This window comes from Salminus brasiliensis, chromosome 6, assembly GCF_030463535.1.
Source record: "Salminus brasiliensis chromosome 6, fSalBra1.hap2, whole genome shotgun sequence".
In the NCBI taxonomy this organism is placed as follows: Eukaryota; Metazoa; Chordata; class Actinopteri; order Characiformes; family Bryconidae; genus Salminus; species Salminus brasiliensis.
The window spans coordinates 30,023,041-30,043,624 of NC_132883.1; positions in this window are offsets into that span (position 1 = coordinate 30,023,041).

Here is a 20,584-nt window from a genome sequence, read left to right on the forward strand (position 1 = left end):
TTATTAAAACTATAGAGGAGCATTATTGGGACATCCTGGGCATATCCCAGTTTATAAAATAAGGGCTTTGTTCTGTAGGTTGTGTCCTGGCAGTAATGAGTTCATTGACCTCATCAGTTGAAAAGTTGGATAATTGAAAAGTTGGATCAGCTGTGCTAAAGCAAATATAGTTGGAAAGTAAGCAAAGCTTTAATAAGTGGAGTTGTGATTCACCAGCCTAGGATTATGACAGAAATCTGGCCTTATGAAGTAGAAGCATTCTACCTTCCTTCTAGAAACACACTGTTTTTCTGGTTTTAAAGGTTTTTGGTGGATCCCTACTTTTTAGAGGGGTTACAATGCATTCTGGTCCATGTCTAAATGCCAAACACCTCCAGTAGAAGCATACATTTCTAACCAAACACACACAAAAAACCAAGTGGTAAAGAGAACTCCTCTCTGAGTGACAACGGATAGCAAAACTAAAAAAAAAAAAATCAATGAAACATTTTAGCTAACTGATGGAAAAACATTGGAAAATAAAGTCATTTATTAAAACTGAAGACAGATAGATTGTCCCTAATCACTGGACAGAAGTGTACAGTTTAATTAAAATGCACAAATGAAGGTTAGACACTGTCTAAAAAGAGGAGCAGCTACAAAGGGGTATTCATATATAGGTAATGTATATTCTATAAGGTCAAGGGATGACACTGCTGTAGTTGGTCTGTGAAATGTAAAGCAGGCATCAGAATGTTCAAGCATTGAAGCTCAAGCAGATTATAATTAGAAAGGGGATGATGGTTTCAATACTGAAGTCTCCATGCTAATCATTCAAGGCTTTTTCAGCTGGGTGAGCAACTGAGCCTACAGGAGAGGCCTTCTGGTTTTAGACACAGCAGGAGGGTCAGTGGTACATGTTGGTGACTCCATGGTGGTACTGACTGACCCACAAGTGAACAGCTCATCAAGTGAAACAGAAAAACACACGGGGTAAGTACAAGTAAGTAAAAAAATGACAGCGAGTAAATATGGTAAATAAAATTAAGAGCATAAAATGTCAGGGAATTTTAGTTATGACCGCGTTGACATCAGAGTCCAATTGCAGCTATACAGTGTTTAACAATACATTGGTTTCTTTACTAAATAGGTATTTTTTAACAGTCTAAATCTGTTGTCACCAAGTCTTCTGGAGACCGACCTTCTTTGATGGTTCATGTCCATCTCACATCTATAACAAACTTATTCAATGAATTTGGGCATCCATAAATTAGATCAATCAGACAAAGTCTGCAATACAGTAGATGGACTAGTACTCAGAAATAAGTTCTGAGCTCACAATTGGTTGGATTTTTACTTGTGGTTGGGTCAGGTTTGTGTCAAACCAGGCTAGTTTGCCGCAGATCTGAGCTGCATGAATATTGCTTTGATTACACTCATTCTTAAACCAAACAAAAATCCTACACAATGTTCAAGCTACCGTTCAATACATTTAATAAATACAGAAATCAGAAGCAAGGCCCTTGCAGTAAGACTGGAATCTGTAATCCCTTCACCCTGACCAGACTGAATTTATTAAAATCCTCATAAAACATGAGACGATTACTTTATATAATAGAACTGTACACAAACAAAACATCCACTAAGATTCAATACCTTGCCATAGCATTAACTTTAGATGCAGAAAAGGCATTTGACAGAGTAGGGGGCCTTTTCTCTTTACCACCCTTAACCATTTTGGTCCCCATTTCACCAACTAGATTAAAATTCTATATAACTCCCCTTCAGCATCTGTAATTACTAATGGATTAATATCCAAAGTTTTCACCTTAAACAGGTACCAGACAAAGATGCCCATTGTCACCACTCATTTTTGCACTTTTTATTGAACCACTCGCATCAGCCATTAGACAGAATAATAACATATCAGGTATTCAAAAGAATTCACATTGCCACAAAATCAGTTTACATCACAAAATCTATTTTACGCCACGACTATAAAAGATCAAAGAGAATCTGAAACGATGGAACAAAGTCCCACTATCTTTAATTGGCCGTATTGCATCTGTGAAAATTAACATTCTCTCCAGGGTCAACTGTCTTTTTGCCATGACACCTGTTAACCCACCCCTGGGCTGGTTTTCCTCTCTGAACTCAGCAATTCTATTACTAAAAATAAATTCACTTAAACCCAAGAAAGTACTTTCTCAAATCTATAAACTCTTCTCACATCATGACAACACCACTTCACTACCAACAGACAACAAATGCATTTTAGACCTCATTTGCCAGACAGTAACTGGCAAATAATTTGTAATAACACTTTCACCATGTCATCCAATTTTAACATCCAGCTAATTCAATACAAAATATTGCATAGAACACATATCACTACCCATAAAATGCACCTGGTGGGCCTCAACATCTGTGCATGCTGTCCAACTACAACAGATAATCACTATCATGCATTCTAGAACTGCCCCCCTGTCAGACAGTTTTGGTCTGAGCTTATGGGAGAGCTATCTTAGTTCAGATCCTCAGTCACAGCATCCCACTCTCCCCCTCCATATCCCTGCTTGGTGACCTTTCCTCTCTCAACCCCAAAACAAAAAAATAATAATTTTACAAAATTGGAAAGACCAAACAAAATTATCAATAAAGCACTGGTAAAAGTTGCTACTTGAATATATTTAATTTTAGAACGACTAACAGAACGTCCTATCATTTATTCCTTTGCCCAAATGCTCCCCTAGACACATCACAGCATTGTCCAGCACTTGCTCCTGTGGCTGCATCAACTGGTAGGTACCGAGAGTTTTTACTGAACTTTAAGCGCGGAGAAGAAAATCCGACTGTCAAACCAAACGGTTTTGCAGGTTCCACCGAGATCCCAATATTCCTCTGAGTTTTCAGAGACAGGATCAGAAACCGACAGAGGCGGCCGGCGTCATCCTAATGAGTGATTCTGAGTCAATTCAGGCTCTCTACTGACTCCGAGACTCTGTACCCGAGGTGTCTGTAAGTAAATTAATTAGACCGCTCTCTTAAATAATCTACTGTACAGAGGTGTAAGTCAGATGGTGCTCTTGCATTTTGAGATTTTGAAATGTATGCTCAGACATTTACCTTAAAACCTTGATCAAAATGCCTGAATCAAAGTATAATAAATGATTCATGTCACTCAATAGAGGATGATCTGGTACAGGCTCTGGTAGCCCCATATAAATTACAAGGTCTTATATTTTGTGATGTTCCCACTAGATACTGTAAACTATATTTTGGACCCATCATTTCACACCTTATATTAAATTAACAGTTGTTTAGGCAAACAGACTCTAATATGGCATGAGCTCTCTACTCTTTCATAATCAAAATGTACTGATGAGGAATGCTCTGTTTCATTGCCCCCAATAAAAGAGCAAAGGAGTTTGACCTCCAGGTGATATCTGCAATGAAAATGGGTTAAGATCTTTCCAGGCTATCAAAGAGCAATGTAATGAGCCCAGCACCTCTTTCTTTCTCCTCACTCTCTCACTCCCTCTTGGTGTAGCAAAAAGACTCTTAATCTGTGCTCTAACAGCTGCAAAAAAGAAATAACTTATATATATATATTTTTTTTTTTGAGGGGGAAAAAGTCTTTTAATGAAAGAGAAATGTAATTAAAAAGTAAAGTAAAGTAAAAGTTCACTTGCAAAAAAGTACAGTTTCACAATGATTGTTCCAAGCATTGCAAATCAGGAGGACAATTCTTATTCTACAAATAAACAGTTGAGGTAGATTTTTCAAGATAATGCAATTTAAGAAATAATAAAAAGAAGAATATGTAAAAAGAAAAATAATTATCACCTTCCTCTTACGGTCAAATCACTGTTATAAATTTAAAAACTTTCTACAATGAGAGCAGGAAAAGATTTTGTGTTGTTTTTTTTAATAGAAAGAGTGAAGAGAGTGGGGAAGTCACTTAAGTTTAAATTAAGTCTTGTTGCTGGGTCTTATATAGTCCAGCCATTAAAACCAAATTTGTCCTTTTGAGTTCTTAAGGAGTTCTCCATTACAAAAACATCAAACAATGTCAATCCGCTCATGAATTTGAGTCCAGTAGAAAAACATTTTCTGGTGATTACTTGTTGCTGACAATTGTTTGTTTTTCCTTTTCTTTCTTTCTCTCTCTCTCTCTCTGGTATGCTGTCCTGCTCTGGGTTCTCATATTGAGTCATTCTCGTCTCACTGCATAGCTGTGCATATGACTATTTACCTGCATGCACTTTCACATTGCACTCATATTTTCAGCATTTTTTACTTAATATCACCTTTGCAGCAGCTCTTAAAATATCCGTTGTTGACCAGGGGAGGACTGGTTCCCCTTTTGAGTCTTGGTTCCTCCCAGGGTTTCTTCCTCTTCCACTTGTGTACATATGAGATTTTACTTTATGATAAATTACCACAAATGTCTAAAAACCCTTGTCATTGTGTGGAGTTGTGTAGAACTCAGTATATTGTAGAATAAGTCTGTAACATAATAAAGTGTGGAGAAGGTGAACAGAGTGTGCAGACTCCAGCTTGACTGTATGTAACTCCTTATGTACTTCAATGTAATCAATGTGTTCTGTATAGTTCTCTTCAAATGGCCTGAGTGGCTGCTGTTGTTATTTGGCTTTTAAGCTTTCACATATCAGAAGATAGGACCATCTGAGGAGTCAATGGCAACGGCTGGTAAACAGTCATCCTGACTCCATCCTACGTTGACAACAGGACTAAAATTAGGGTTGAGCACAGCAGTTTTTACAGGATGGTTGTATTCCATGTTTAGTAACTGGAAAAAGTTTATGGTCATTCTCTCTAGTCTCAGTATCATATAAATGTCTATGCTTGTGCTCAGTGGCTGCTGTATTACCCTGTGCATTCAAGGCCTTATTATGTTAAGTCTGTTTCTTTCCAAGTGTATTTTGGTCACAATTCTGTTTCTACTGTCATGACCTAGAATTCTGCCTGTGTCATTTGTACAGTCCCATGCCAAAGGAGGCCTGTGTTTAGGGAAGAACATTTTATTGTATACAATCCTTAGAGAAAACAAGGACTGAAAGTTGGCTAGGAACCTTTACTGTTTTCTGCTCAGCGTGAAATTACCAATTGAATCTTGTCCCACTGTTGCTCCTTTCCCTAACTAACCTCCGCCCCCTCTACAAATCCTCCTTATTGTGTTCCCTTCTTTCTTTTCTCTCTCTCTCTCTCTCTCTCTCTCTCTCTCTCACACACCCACTCAAACAATCAGCTATTAAAGAACAACTATTAATGTACAGAACCAAAACTTTCATTTTTCATTGAAACTGTAACATTATAGTAGCTATAAGAACTATATTTATATTATTATTTATAGTATTGTTATTATGGTGGGTGGGGTGTTGTAGGGAGTGGGTGGAGTTTGTGATGTCACTCATTGTCCTTCAGGTGGTGGCATGTTGTCACATATTTGGCGGCGAGAGGTGCAGTTTTGCCTTCGCCGAGGAAAATTCCTAATTTTTCATTTTCAGTAAGATGTTCCATATTTAGGTGGAGGTTCTTCAGAGTTTGGGTGAAGGTTTCTCTGGTGGTTTGGAATTTTGGGTAGGAAGGAGGAGGAAAGGAGGAAGTGCATCTCTGTCTGGACCTCACCGCTCTCACAGTGACCACACACTCTCTCCTCTCTGGGCAGCCAGGACTGTCTGTATCTGCCCGTCTCTATGGCCAGGCTGTGGTCACTGAGCCGGTACTTGGTCAGGATCTGTCTCTGCTGTGGATCTCTGACGGTGTAGAGATACTCCACTAATTTATACTCTCTATATCTCTATAGGGCCCGATAGCATTCTAATTTAGACTGGGTTCTAGTTTGGCTGTCCCAGTGTTCTAGATAGTCTGATTTGCTCTGGTTGATAATTTGGTTGATTCTGATTGGACTTTGGTCAGCAGTGCTGGGCTGAGGCTGTGGTGTGTTAGGGGTTAGTGGGTTAGTTAGTCTCAGAACCAGCTGACAGAGGGGACTGGGTTTAGGGCTGAGCTCCTGGGTTCTCAGTGCTTTATACTGCAGGTTGTTTTCATCACTGTATTTTAGATAAGGCCAAAAAGTTTAAAGCTCGTTTCTGAACAGAAATGATCAGTGGAAAGCAGCCTAATTCTGCCCTGCAGGCGTTTGTTGGTGTTTTTCTTGGACTTTCAGTATATTTCTGCAGAATTCTGTATGCAGGGACTCTGTGGGATGCTTGTCCCATCTAATGTAGTTGAGTTTACTGATTGGACCCCAAACCTCACTTCCATACAGCGCAATGGGCGCAATTACACTATCAAATATTTTACACCAGATATTAATTGGAATGTTTATTTTGTGGAATTGTTTCTTGATGGCGTAGAGAGCTCTTTCTGCCTTTTCCTTTATTACATTCACTCCCAGATTAAAGCTCCCGGAGGCACTGATTTTCAGTCCAAGGTAATGGTAGTGTAAAGAATGCTCTAGGGCGGTGTTTCCTAGAGTGAAGAATTGGCTGTTTTTATGAGACCTGCCTTTTTTTTTTTGGAAGATTACGATTTTGGTTTTGTCCAAATTGACTGTCAGAGCCCAGTTCTGACAGAACTGCTCCAGCACTGCTGCTGTAACCCTCGCTCTGTGGGGGACAGCAGCACCAGGTCATCTGCATAAAGCAGGAATTTCACCTCCATGTTGTTTAGGGTAATTCCAGGGGCTGCAGATTGGTCCAATAACACTGCTATCTCATTAATATAGATGTTGAATAGGGTTGGACTCAAGCTGCAGCCCTGTCTCAGTCCGCGCCCCTGAGTGAAGTATTCTGTTCTTTTGTTGCCCAATTTAATCCCGCACTTATTGTTTAGATATATGGATTTAATCATGTCATACACTTTACCCCCTACACCACATTTCAGAATCTGATAGAACAGCTTAGTGTGCCAAATAGAATCAAAAGCTTTTTTAAAATCCACAAAGCAGGAGAATATTTTACTGTTGCTGTTTTGGTGGAGGTGGATTAGGGTGTGTAGGGTGTGAATATGATCAGTAGTGCGGTGTTTTGGTAAAAAAACAATTTGACTTTTACTCAGGACAATGATGCAGCAGAAAACCTTCCCCAGGATCCTGCTCAGACAGACAATAAAGAAGAACTCAGCATTGTGGTAGGGGGATTCTGCAGGGGTGTGTGGGGGGGGGGGGGGGGGGGTGTATAGGCTGCACATATGTAGAGGTCATTGTTTAAAACTCCCTTTTTTAGTTTTAGCCAAATATGTGTGAGTTCTGTTTTAATCACAGATAGATCTGATATTAGGCTTTCTTTATACCACACAATGACCCCACCTGAGTCTCTGCCATGTCTTATATTTGCATGTTTAAATGATGGTAAAGGGATTTTTTTTAGGTGCACGTATTTGTCACTGTACAGTGTGGACTGTACAGCGAAATGTGTCCTCCGCATTTAACCCATCTGGTAGTGAACACACACATTTCCCTGTAGCCTGAAGGACAGTGAGTATCTACATCTGACCGACACCATGTTTCAAGCAGTACAATAATGTCCTGATTGTTGATTGTTTTACAGAATTCTGTATTTGTTGTTTTGCTTCCTAGTGTGGATGAATAGAGACCCTGGATATTCCAGGAACTTATTGAAAGAGATTTCATCAGTTAGACTTTGTTGGTAAAAGAGTATGATAAGTATAAAGAGATGAATTTGTTTAGGAATTAATTATTAATGATACTAATAACAATGTAAGTATAAAAAAATAAATCTTTGTTCTAATTCTATAATAGAATAATGGAAATATGGAGAGAACATGTAATATCAAAATGTATGAATCAACTGATGATTCTAAATCCTAATCTCTACAAACACAGAGCTGAAGAAAAACACTCCAGTCTGCTTCCTTAAAGTTCATTACTCATCCCGGGATTTTACAGATGAGATGAAGCAGCTGGCGTACTTCTCTAATGTCTGAGTTCTCTGAGTGTTTTTTTTTTACCTTGAACCACCTCTGAGTAAGTGAGTAGCTGTGGAGGTGAATGGTACCAGTTGTCACTGCTGAGGATACTGTCAGTTCCTTATTCATGTGTATGTGGGTTAAAGAGGTCTCTGCTGGGTGGGGCCCTGTTGGGCTGGGCTCTACTGGACGGCGCTCTGCTGGGCTGGCCTCTGCTGGACGGAGCTCTATTCTGCGGGGCTCTACTCTGCGGGGCTCTGGGTGGAGCACGGTGATGAGGTGATAGCATCCTGCTGTGCTGGTATGTGGGTGGGACTTTCCTAAGTGCTGCATGTTTTAGATCATTAGCAATTCTGATTCCTTCTTGGTCAAGATGTACATGATCATACAGGTAGTCATCAGTCAGTGCTGGGTAGGTTGCAATGTTGACATTTGGGATGATGGCACAGAGTCTGATAATGTCTTAGTTGATGCTGTTGATGAAGTCAGCGGATACATCTTTTCTAGGGAGCAGAGTAGAGATGGTAATGGCTGCTTCTGGAAATTCTCTGTGAGCTTTCTCTGCTACCTTCCTCAGAGAATCTGCCACTCTCCCTCTTTTTGTATGCAGATCATTTGTGCCAGTGTGAATCACTATGTTATGAGGATCATGCAGCATAGACTGACAGAGTAACTTCATTGCACTGTCTGTATTTTGACACCAAAACTTTGCTACTCTGTGAGTGGGGAACGAAATGAAAATCACCGTTTTGGGGGGCTGTGGTGGTGTGGGTCTCTCCATGATTGGCTCCTGCAAAGGTAAATAGCTGGAAGGCTGTGGGGCTGGTGTGCTGTAGCTGGCATGAGCTAGTGAGCTGGAGATGTCCTGGGTAGGGGGGGTGACTGGGTGTCAGGCTGTCGGGCTGTAGTTGGTCTGGACTGCTGAACTAACTGGTTGGGCGGTTGGTGGGCTGGCTGGCTGAGGCGCAGGTGGGCTGCTCTCTGAATGTGAGCCTTTTAATTGGCACTGGGGCTGTACTGACAGTGCTGTGATTAGATAGGTTAGGTGTTGCTGGAGGGAACATATCAGAGTGTCCTTCTCTTTTAACAGGTCTTTTATTTTGTTCAGCTCTTCTCCCAGGGTGTGGTTCTGTTCCTTCAGTTCAGTCAGTTTTGTTCTGCTCTCCTCCTTAAACTCTTTCAGCTCATCTGGTGTTGGATCGTGTCGTTTTCCTGCAGTTTGTTCTCTTTCAACTCTATAATCTCCATCTCCAGCAGCGAGATGCGCTGCACAGACACCGCAGCTCTGGGTGTGTGGGGGGAGGGGGCCGTGTGTGGGCTCGGGGGAGGGGCGGCTGCAGACAGGGCAGGAGCGGCTGGGGGGGAGAAGTCCTCTCCTTCTCAGCTAATGCTAACTCCTTCAGTTTAGGAAAGTCTTATTCAAACTGCTGAAGGCTGGATTCTGAGCCTTGGATCATAACTGTGCCGTTGTTGTACAGGTTGATGGTGAATTTAGCAGGCAGATTCCTCTCCAAGGCTAAGTGAGGAGAGGGTTCCAGACACCAGGTAATAAGACCTAATAAGCTGCCTTTGCCCTTTTTTTTTTGTTTGAACTTAATAGTGTCCAACCTAAAGGAACTAAGCATGAAAGTAAATAATGAATGGAGGGTCTTACCTAACTCTACTTGACAAACTGTATAAAATGGGCGGTTGTGAAGCCATTTGACACTTCATGGACCTGTCTGAATAAAGTTCTGTACCAGCTCCTCTCTTTGTGTCCGAAACTGAGGGTTTGACTTTTTATTTAATGTTTGCTTTAGGGATAGTTATTTTTAATATATGCTGGAGTTGATCATTTAGACACGACAGTCTATTAGCCATCTAAATTAAACAGCTCATAACCTCATATTAATGGTCTTGGAATGCGGCGATGGAGCTTGTACTGTAAAAGCAACCAATAAGGACGCTTAGGTCAGGCTGATAGTCCCGCCTATGCTATGTTTTCATTGGTCTGAAAGTCTGTCACTGTCAGATGTTTTTGATGTTTTGTTGAGTTGTTTGCTGATTTTGCACACGGCTCCTCATATAGAATTAGCTATGGTGATGATTTGTCGTACTAGAACAAAAAAATCTGAATAAAACTCAAACGCTTGTAGAGGTGGTTGTCAAGGAAGGTAAAGAAATCCAGTAGAAAATGTTTCCATCAAGTGCAGATAATACACAAATACCCTTTTCTGCAGTAAAGTCAGTTCTTTTTATTTTGCAGATGTTGGGGACTCCAAAAGGACTCTTGGAGAAGCTGCCTGTTCACTGGCTGCATCCAGAAACTTTTGCTACTCCTCCTCTCCTCCTTTCCTACTGCTCCTCTCCTATCCCAGAAGAAGTTGGTTAATTCTGTCCATTTAACTGTGTTAATTGTGAATTAAACTCTTACAGCAGAGATACAGTATTATCTAAATATAATAATAGAAAACTATATGTATATATATTGTGTGTGTGTGTGTGTGTGTATACATCAGAGTCTAAGGTATATCCCGAATCTGAAGTTGCAATGACCCACAATTTAAAAAGCCCAGTGAGTAGGTTTGCCCTTCATATACTGCTTTAATCATGAGCGACCTTTTGACTTGACCATTCTCTCGTCTATGCTCAGATTTTCATCAGCCTGGAAAAGCTACTTACACTTGGTTTTGAGGTGGTCCATCAGGGAACACAACTTCCTAAAATGATCACAGTTATTTTCTGTGGCAGGATCTACAACATGGAGGGCTCTACAACATGGACATTTTACAGTTCTACGCCTACTGGACGACAGGGATTAAATAGTATGGGCTCTGGTGCTTCTGTGTCTACATCAGCATAGGAAGGAAAGGAGACAGAGTCAGGGAAGAAAATTATTATCATGGGTGCATCAGCTAAACAGATTCTAAAAGCCATTTGCTTTATTTTTGGCCATTAATGACATGCTCCTTTGTGTGTTTGGAAGCCATTGCAGTGGCCTAAATCATGCTAGATGTGACTGCAGAGGAGCATTTCAATATTTCTACATCAGAGCCTGTACTCCTTTGTTGTGTGGGTGCAAATGTTGACATTTATTGACAACACATATATTTACAAATACAAACACTTGGAATATGTGTATTTACCGATAGGAGGTTGTTGGTTTATCCCTCTGCTCATCTTGCTCTTCATCATCCTCTTCTTCCTCTTCATCCAGGAGCTCCATGTCCATGAAGTCCTCTTTTTCAATGGTCATGCCTTCATGATCTTCATCGCTTTCATGTTCAGCGATGAGCCTAAGCTTGTCAGGGCCTAGTCACCTTCTCCTCTTCAGACTCCATAAGATGTGCATATGGAGCCTCCATTCATCTCAGAATAATAAAATAAAGAGATTACAATGAAAAAAGGTGGTGACCGTGATGTTATTTAAAAAAAAATGTAAAACTCTGTTTTTGTCAGAGAAGCTAGTGTCCACAGGCTCGTGTTTAGAAGTAAACTCAAGTCCATTGAACCAATACCTCTGACAATAGTTTCTCATATCTGACACATGATTTACACATAAAAACAATAATTATCTAAGAGCAGCGATAATTACAAGAAAAACTTTGGTTATATTTAAAAATGTTGCGAATAATCACAGACTGAAATGTTATGCACCTGTATGCTTTCTGACCAAGTTTGATAGCATATTTTAGTTCCTTTTAAACAAGATGAGACAACCATATTGACCATTTGTGATTGACACAGATGGAATTTAGCTTCTGCTTGTATGCCATCCATGCAGTGAACACATACATACACACCAGTGAAACACGTGCCCGAAGCGGTGGGCAGCCATTGCTGCAGTGCTCAGGGAGCAGAGAGTGTGAAGGGCCTTGCTCAAGAGCCAAACAGTGGCAGCTTGCCGAGCCCGGATATAAATCCACCTTTCAAATATCTCTTGCAGTACATTAAAAAATTATGCAAATAACAGAAATGTTTTATAGATCAAACAATGTCACTGATATAAGTAAAAATTAGCACAGAAAAAAATATATTATGGTAAAAAAAAAATAATAATAATAATAATTAATTATAAATTGCCCTGACTGACATGTTATCCACCTTCATGCTTTCTGCTTCAGCTAACTTACTCCAGCCAGTCACCTCACTGTACTACAACAAGTAAGCTATAACTGATTTCAAGATTACATACAGATAATCTTACATACATATAATCTTAAATGAAAAATCAACTTCTGTTCAAATCTCCATTAGTGAGGCATTTTCACAGCTCGCCATGCAGGGAAGGCAGGTGAAGATTTTCCACCGGGGGCGCTGTTACACTCAGCTAGCTCTGTGTGTAAAATCCTTAACATTACATCTCACTAAAATGGTGTAGGGATACATGCTGCAGGGCGTTGTGCTGCAAAAAATAGTCCTGACAGAAAACTGTACTGTTCTCAGATCAGCCACATTTTTTCCCTTTCAGCATCACTCTATATAAAACTCAGAAGACACGTGTAGCTTCACTGGTGGGTTTGGAAAGGAAACAAAATGGCTATATCAGAGTTGTCATGGCGACTGACGCCTGGTTTCAATTAACCACCACTGCAAAGAAATCAGAGTGCGTAAGTTTCTCTACAGTGAAGCACAATTTCACTGCAGTGACCCTGTCTGACCTGTCCAGCTCTCTGAATTACTGCTGAATCTGAACATCCTGAACAGCAGATTCTCTATAATAAAGATCTGATGGGTTTGATCTTCTCTTACTCTGTGGGGTGGCTCTATGGCCGAGTCACCCCAGCCAGTAATCGAGCCCAATTCCCTACACCTGGGCAGTAGGCTATATAGGCACACAGATCCAGTTGCCCTGGTGCTGGATCTTTTGACTCTGGTCGTGTGTGTCTGTGTGCCTGTGTAGTTCTCGAGTGGAATGTGTCTCTCCCAAGTCTGTCTCCCTGTGTCTGTGCAGTGTGTGTGTGTGTGTGTGTGTGTGTGTGTGTGTGTGTGTGTGTGTGTGCGCGCGCGTGTAGCACTCATACACTCATGTACCAGAGGAAGGCCGGAGTGTCTGTCTTCCCTGGTGTGTGTGCCCATGTGTGTGTGTTTACACTAGTTTTACAGAGGAAGGCAGGAGTGTCTGCCTTCCCTGTAACTTCTCAGTTTTCTGGTTTCTTTTGGGAGATCCTTTTTGTCCTTAGTTGTATTTCCCTCTGGTGTTAAAGAGGTAGCCAACTCTCCCCTGGCGTCCTTTGTTTGTTTATTAAACCCATCCCTTTTTTAAGTGTCATTTGTTGGTCGTGACGCGGCGGCGGCGGCTTTTTTTTCATTTCTGTTTTACCTGCTCTAAGATTGAAAGACTCTGCCCTTGGGCCCGTTGGTCACGTGATCGTGGTAGCTCACTCAGTAGCGCGCCGGCCCACCAACACGGCGGCCTGGGTTCAAACCCCGCTGTAAGTGAGCACCACATTACATACTCCTCACTCTGGTCTTCACTCTGTAACCAGGTTTGTTTCTGAGAGAAGCACAAAGGTTTCTGTGAGATTTTAAACTTTTATTTTTTTTTAGAGAGGGGGGTTCTGGCTCCTGTAGGGGGCGCTATTAAACTCACACAGTGAAGCATCACAGTGCAGAATGAACACTGAACACTGAAGAACGTAGCTGCAAAACCGAACAGAGGCATCAACTCTGTGTCCAAACCTGTTTCCAGTGGAATTGAACTCTCTCTCACTCATCTCTCCTCTCATTTCTTCTTCTAGATATTTACTAGGTAATCTAACGTACCCTGTTAGGATCCAGAATCAGGCCTGTCTGTCAATAAGAGTCTAATAATGTCATTGATCATCAGAATAGAGAGGAGACATTAACATTATTTCACCCTAATCCAGTTGATCCCATTTAAAAAGGAGAGGTCCTGTTTAAAATAAAAAAAATGATGTGATCTTTCCTCTGAGCGCCACTTAGTCTGTGTTTCTAAACCAGAACAATCAGAATTCATTTCTACACCTTCTACACCTACACTTTCTTCATCCCTTACACTTACACACACTGCTTCTGGCATGGTACCTTTAATTAGGGCACCATACCTTTAATTAGAATAAATGAGCTTTAATCTGATTTGCTGATTCTAATAACACAACAGAAATTGAAGAACAGCAAGAATAAAAAGACAAAGAAAACAAAGAAAAGAAAAAAAGAAAAACAAAGGACAAGAAGAAGACAATGCAAAGAGGAAAAACACAAAGAAAAGACAATGAACACAAAGACCAAGAAAAACAAAGGAAAAAAGAAGACAAAGAAGAGAAATACAAAGAAAACGAAGACAAAGACAAAAAAGACAAAAGACAAATGCAAAGAAAACGAAGACAAAAAGAAAAAGGAGAAAGACAAAGAAACCAAAGACAAAGAAGATTAAGACAAAGGAGACAAGAAAAAGACAAAGAAGATGACAAAAAAATCTAAGATACCGAAGACAAAAAAGAAAAGGAAAAAAAAGAAAGACAATGAAGAAAAAGGCCAAGAAAACAAATAAAAACAAGACAAATATAAAATACAAAGAAGAAAAAGATAAAGAAGACAAAAAAGAAAAAGAAGAAAGACAATGATAAAAAAGACCAAGAAGAAAGACAAAGAAGGAAAAGATCAAGAAGAATAAGAAAAAGAAGACTAACATAAAAGACAAAGAAAAAACAGGAGAAAAAGATGAAGAAGACAAATACCAAGAAAAGAAAAAGAAAAAAAAACAAAGGAAAAGAAACACATAGAAGAAAAAGATGAACAAGAAAGACAAAGAAAAAAGATAAAGAAGAAAAATACAAAGAAGAAAAAGAAAAGACAAAGAAAATAGAAAAAGACAAAGAAGACAAAGAAAGGAAAAAAAGAAAAAGAAAAGACAAAGAAGACAGACAACAAACACAAAGAATGAAGACAAAGATGACAAATGCAAAAAAAAATGAAGACAAAAAAGAAAAAGTCAATTGAAGACAAAGACAAAAAGACCAAGAAGAAAGACAAAGAAGGAAAAGGTAAAGAAGAATAACACAAAGGAGACAAGAAAAAGACAAAGTAGACAAAGTAAAGACAAAGAAGATGACAAAAAATCTAAGACAATGAAGACCAAAAAAAAAAGAAAAAAAAAAAGAAAGACAATGAAGAAAAAGGCCAAGAAAACAAATAAATACAAGACAAATATAAAATACAAAGAAGAAAAAGATAAAGAAGACAAATAAGAAAAAGAAGACAAACACCGACAACAAAAACCAAAGACAAAGAAAAAGAAGAAAAACTAAGGAAAAGATGAAGACTAACAAAACACAAAGACAAAAAATACAAAAAGACAAAGATAAAATACTAAGAACATGAAGACAAAGAAGACAAATGCAAAGAACATGAAGACAAAAAAGAAAAAGGAGAAAGACAAAGAAGACCAAGAAAAAAGACAAAGAAGAAAGACAAAAAAGGAAAATATAAAAGACAAATGAAAACAAGACAAAGATAAAATACCAAAATGAAAAAGAAGACAAAGCCAAAACAAAGAAGAAAAAGAGAAAGAAGACAAATACCAAGAAAAGAAAAAGAAGAAAAACAAAAGAAAAGATGAAGACTAAGAAAACACAAAGAAGATAAAGATAAAAAAAGAAAAAGACAAAAAAGAAAGACAAAGAAAAAAGAAGACAAAGAAAACCAAGACAAAGAAGATAGAAAAGACAAACAAGACAAAGACAAAGAAAGGAAAGACAAGGAAGGAAGACAAAAAACAAGGAAGAAAAAGATAAGGAGGACAAAAACAATAAGGCCAAGAAAAGAAAATGAACAAAAGGAAAAAAGACAAAGAAGAAAAGACAAAAGATAAAAGAAGACAATGGCAAATATAAAAATACTAAGAAGAAAAAGATTAAAAAGAAAAGACAAAGAAGATGAAGACCAAGAAAACACAAAGACAAAAAGACGAAAATGCAAAGATAAAAAAGAAAATGAAAACAAAAAATAGATAAAATACAAAGAAGGAAAAGATAAAGAAGACAAAAATAAAAAAGACACAAACACAAAGAAAAAGAAGACAAAGAAGACAAATACCAAGAAAAGAAAAAGAATAAGAAAAGACAGAGAAGAAAAAGACAAAGAAGAAAAAAAGGACACAAAGAAGACAAAAGACAAAGAAGATGAAGACCAAGGAAAGAAAAAGAAGAAAAAAAGGAAATGAAGAAGACAAATAAAAGACAAAGACAAAGGAAATAGAAGGAAAAATGAAAAAGAAGAAAAGGATTAAAGAAGACAAAAAAACAAAGAAAAAAGAAAGAAGACAAAGATAAAAAAAGACCAAGAAGACAAAGATAAAAAACAAAGAAGAAAAAGAACTAAGATAAAAAGCAAAAAGAAGAGGACAAAGAAGACAAAGATAAAAAAAAACAAATAAAAACAAGACAAAGAAAAAATACAAAGAAGAAAAAGATAAAGACAAAGAATATGAAGACCAAGAAAAGAAAAAGAAGGGAAAAAAAGGTAACAAAGAAGACAACAAAAAGACAAAGAAGAAAAATACAAAGAAGAAAAAGAAAAGACAAAGAAAATAGAAAAAGACAAAGAAGACAAAGAAAGGAAAAAAAGAAAAAGAAAAGACAAAGAAGACAGACAACAAACACAAAGAATGAAGACAAAGATGACAAATGCAAAAAAAAATGAAGACAAAAAAGAAAAAGTCAATTGAAGACAAAGACAAAAAGACCAAGAAGAAAGACAAAGAAGGAAAAGGTAAAGAAGAATAACACAAAGGAGACAAGAAAAAGACAAAGTAAAGACAAAGAAGATGACAAAAAATCTAAGACAATGAAGACCAAAAAACAAAGAAGAAAAAGAACTAAGATAAAAAGCAAAAAGAAGAGGACAAAGAAGACAAAGATAAAAAAAAACAAATAAAAACAAGACAAAGAAAAAATACAAAGAAGAAAAAGATAAAGACAAAGAATATGAAGACCAAGAAAAGAAAAAGAAGGGAAAAAAAGGTAACAAAGAAGACAACAAAAAGACAAAGAAGACAAAGACCACGAAAGTAAATAGAAGGAAAAAAGGGAAAAAAATATAAAGATTAAAAAAGACAAAAAAGAAAAAGAAAGACAAAGACAAAGATGAAAAAAACAAAAAGACAAAGATACAAGAAGACAAATATAAACAAGACAAATGATGCTATGTGAATTGTGTGTTGTGAATAGTCACAGACTGAAATGTTCACCTGTATGCTTTCTGACAAAGTCTGATACCATATTTTAGTCCCTTTTAAACAAGACCATATTTAAACAATATTTCTGAAGAAGAATCTGAACATCCTGAACAGCAGATTCTCTATAATAAAGATCTGATGGGTTTGATCTTCTCTTACTCCTCACTCTGGTCTTCACTCTGTAACCAGGTTTGTTTCTGAGAGAACCACAAAGGTTTATGTGAGATTTTAAGCTTTTATTTTTTTAGAGAGGGGAGTTCTGACTCCTGTAGGTGGTGCTATTAAACTCACACAGTAAAGCATCACAGTGCAAAATGTACACAGACTCTGTGAGATTTTAGCTTTTATGATTCCTTTAAGATTGAATAGTCAAATAAATAAATAATTCTCATAGCTCTTCTGCTCCACCAAACCAGTTGACCCCAGCCTGCACTGGTCTTATTGGGAAGTCTGTTCTGATTTAGAGGCAGAGCTGCTGGTAAGGGAAAGTCCGGTCAGCAGTGAGCTCCTGGCACTGATCCAAGTGCAGCTGCATCAGTGGACCAGGGTCGGAAACCTCCTTTATGACATCATCCGTGATGTTACAGCGAGGCTGAGTGCAGTGAGCCATTCTCTCCAGCAGGTCAGGGTCAGTAAGTGGGAGAACACTGAAGAACGTAGCAGCAAAACCGAATGGAGGTGTCAACTCTGTGAGTCCAAACCTGTTTCCAGTGGAGTTGAACTCTCCCTCACTCATCTCTTCTCTCATTTGTTCTTCTATATGTTTACTAGATAATCTAACATACCCTGTTAGGATCCAGAATCAGGCCTGTCCGTCACTGAAAGAGTCTAATAATGTCATTGATCATCAGAATAGAGAGGAGACATTAACAATATTTCACCCTAATCCAGTTGATCCCATTTAAAAAGGAGCGGTCCTGTTAAAAAAACAAAAACTACATTTTTATGATGTGTTCTTTCCTCTGAGCTCCACTTAGTCTATGTTTCTAAACCAGAATTCATCAGAATTATTTTCTACACCAACCTTTCTTCATCCTTTACACTTACTAAACTTACTAAATAAATGAGCTCTGATTCTAATAACATGGGCAGGACTAAAATACTATAGACAGAATAGGTGGAGATAAACTGCTGCAGACCGAAGGGCTTAGGGTTGGGCTGATGTAATGCTGCTATAGACATTGTCCTTTATTAAGATGAAGGCAAAGAAGAAGATGAAGAAGAACAGTAAGAATAAAAAGACAAAAACAAAAAAGACAAAGAAGACAAAGACAAGAGAAATACAAAGAAAATGAACACAAAGACAACAAAGAAGAAAAAGACAAAAAGATGGACAAAGAAAAAGATAAAGACAAAAGATAAAAGAAGACAAATAAAATGACAAAAAGAAATTACTAAGAAGAAAAGGATAAAGAAGACAAAGTCAAAGAAGAAAAAGAAAAGACAAAGATGATAAAAAAAAATCAAAGGAAATGAAAACAAAAGAGAAAAAGAAAAAAAGAAACATTACATTGGGCTGATGTAAGATGAATGCTGTTGTAGACATTGTCCTTTATTTCTTTTAGAAATAAAAGAAAGAAGACAAAGATAAAAGACAAAGACAGAAGAGAAATACAAAGAAAACGAACACAAAGACGACAGACAAAGAAGAAAAAGATAAAGACAAAAGATAAAAATAAAAATGATGAAATAAAAAGATGAAAGATGAAGACCAAAAAAAGAAGAATAAAAGGAAATGAAGAAGACAACAAGAAGACAAAGACCACAAAAAGAAAAAAGGGGAAAAAGAGAAAGACAAAAAAAAAGACAAAGACAAAGATAAAAAAAAGAAAAAGACAAAGAAGACAAAAATAAAATGAAGACAAAGACGAAGAAAAAAAAAATGAAAAGAAGACAAAGATGACAGGAAAGAACTAAGAAAAGACAATGAAGACAAAGACCAAGAAAAGAAAAAGAAGAAGACAGAGAAAATACAAAGAAGAGAAAGACAAACATAGAGAAGAGAAATACAAAGAAAATAAAAACAAAGAAGTAAGACAAAAAAGACAAAGACAACAGACAAAGAATTAAAAAACTTAAAGTAGACAAAGACGACAAAGAAAAGAAATAAAACAAAAGAAAAGAAGACACAGAAAAGACAGACGCAAAAAAGAAGACGATAAAGAAAAGAGGAAAAAGACAAAGAAAAGACAATGATGACAAAGAAATAGAAGACAAAGTCCAAGAAAAGAAAAGGAACAAAAACAAAGGAAAAGAAGAAGACAAAGAATATACAAAGAAGAAAAAGACAAGACAAAGACGAAGAAGAGAAATACACAGAAAATGAAGACAAAGAAGAAAGACAAAGAAGACAAATATGACAGACAAAAAAGAAAAAAAGACAAAGAAAAGAGACAGAAAAAAAGACAAAAGATAAAAAAGACAAAAAAAATAAAATACAAAATACAAAGAAGAAACAGATAAAGAAGACCAAAAAAAGACAAAGAAGACAAGAAAAAGAGGATGCAGACAAATAAGAAGACAAAGAAAAAAAACAAGAATAAAAAGACAAAGAAATCAAATACAAAGACAAAGAAAAGAAAAGAAAAAAGAAAAACAAAGGAAACGAAGATAACGAAATGAAGGGGAAAAAAGGCAAGACCATAGAGACAAAATCCAAAAAAAGAAGACAGAAAATACAAAGAAAAAAAGGCAAACAAGACAAAGAAGTGAAATACAAAGAAAATGAAGACAAAGACGACAAAGAAGAAAAAGACAAAGAAGAAGGACAAAGAAAAAGATTTTTAAAAATAATAAAAGAAGACAAATAATGAAAATAAGAAAATACTAAGAAAAAAATGATAAAGAAGACAAGAAAACAAAGAAGAAAAATATTAAAGACAAAGAAAAGACAAAAATTACAAAAAATCAAAGGAAATGAAAACAAAAGAGAAAAAGAAAAAAGGTTAAGAAAAAAGATTACATTGAGCTAATGTAAGATGAATGCTGCTGTAGACATTGTCCTTTGTTTCTTTTAGAAATAAAAGAAAGACAAAGAAGACAAAGACAGAAGAGAAATACAAAGAAAATGAACACAAAGATGACAGACAAAGAAGAAGGACAAAGAAAAAGATAAAGACAGAAGATAAAAAACACAAATAAAATGACAAATTGAAAATACAAAGAAGGAAAAGATGTAAGATGAAGACCAAGAAAAATAAGAATAAAAGGAAACGAAGAAGACAACAAGAAGACAAAGACCAGGAAAAGAAAAAAGGAAAAAAGATAAAGACGAAAAAAAAGACAAAGATAAAGACAAAGATAAAAAAGAAAAAGACAAAGAAGACAAAAAGAAAACAAAGACAAAGAAGACAAAGAAAAGAAAAGACAAAAGATAAAAGAAGACAAATAAAATGACAATAAGAAAATACTAAGAAGAAAAGGATAAAGAAGACAAAAAGACAAAGAAGAAAAATAAGAAAAATATTAAAG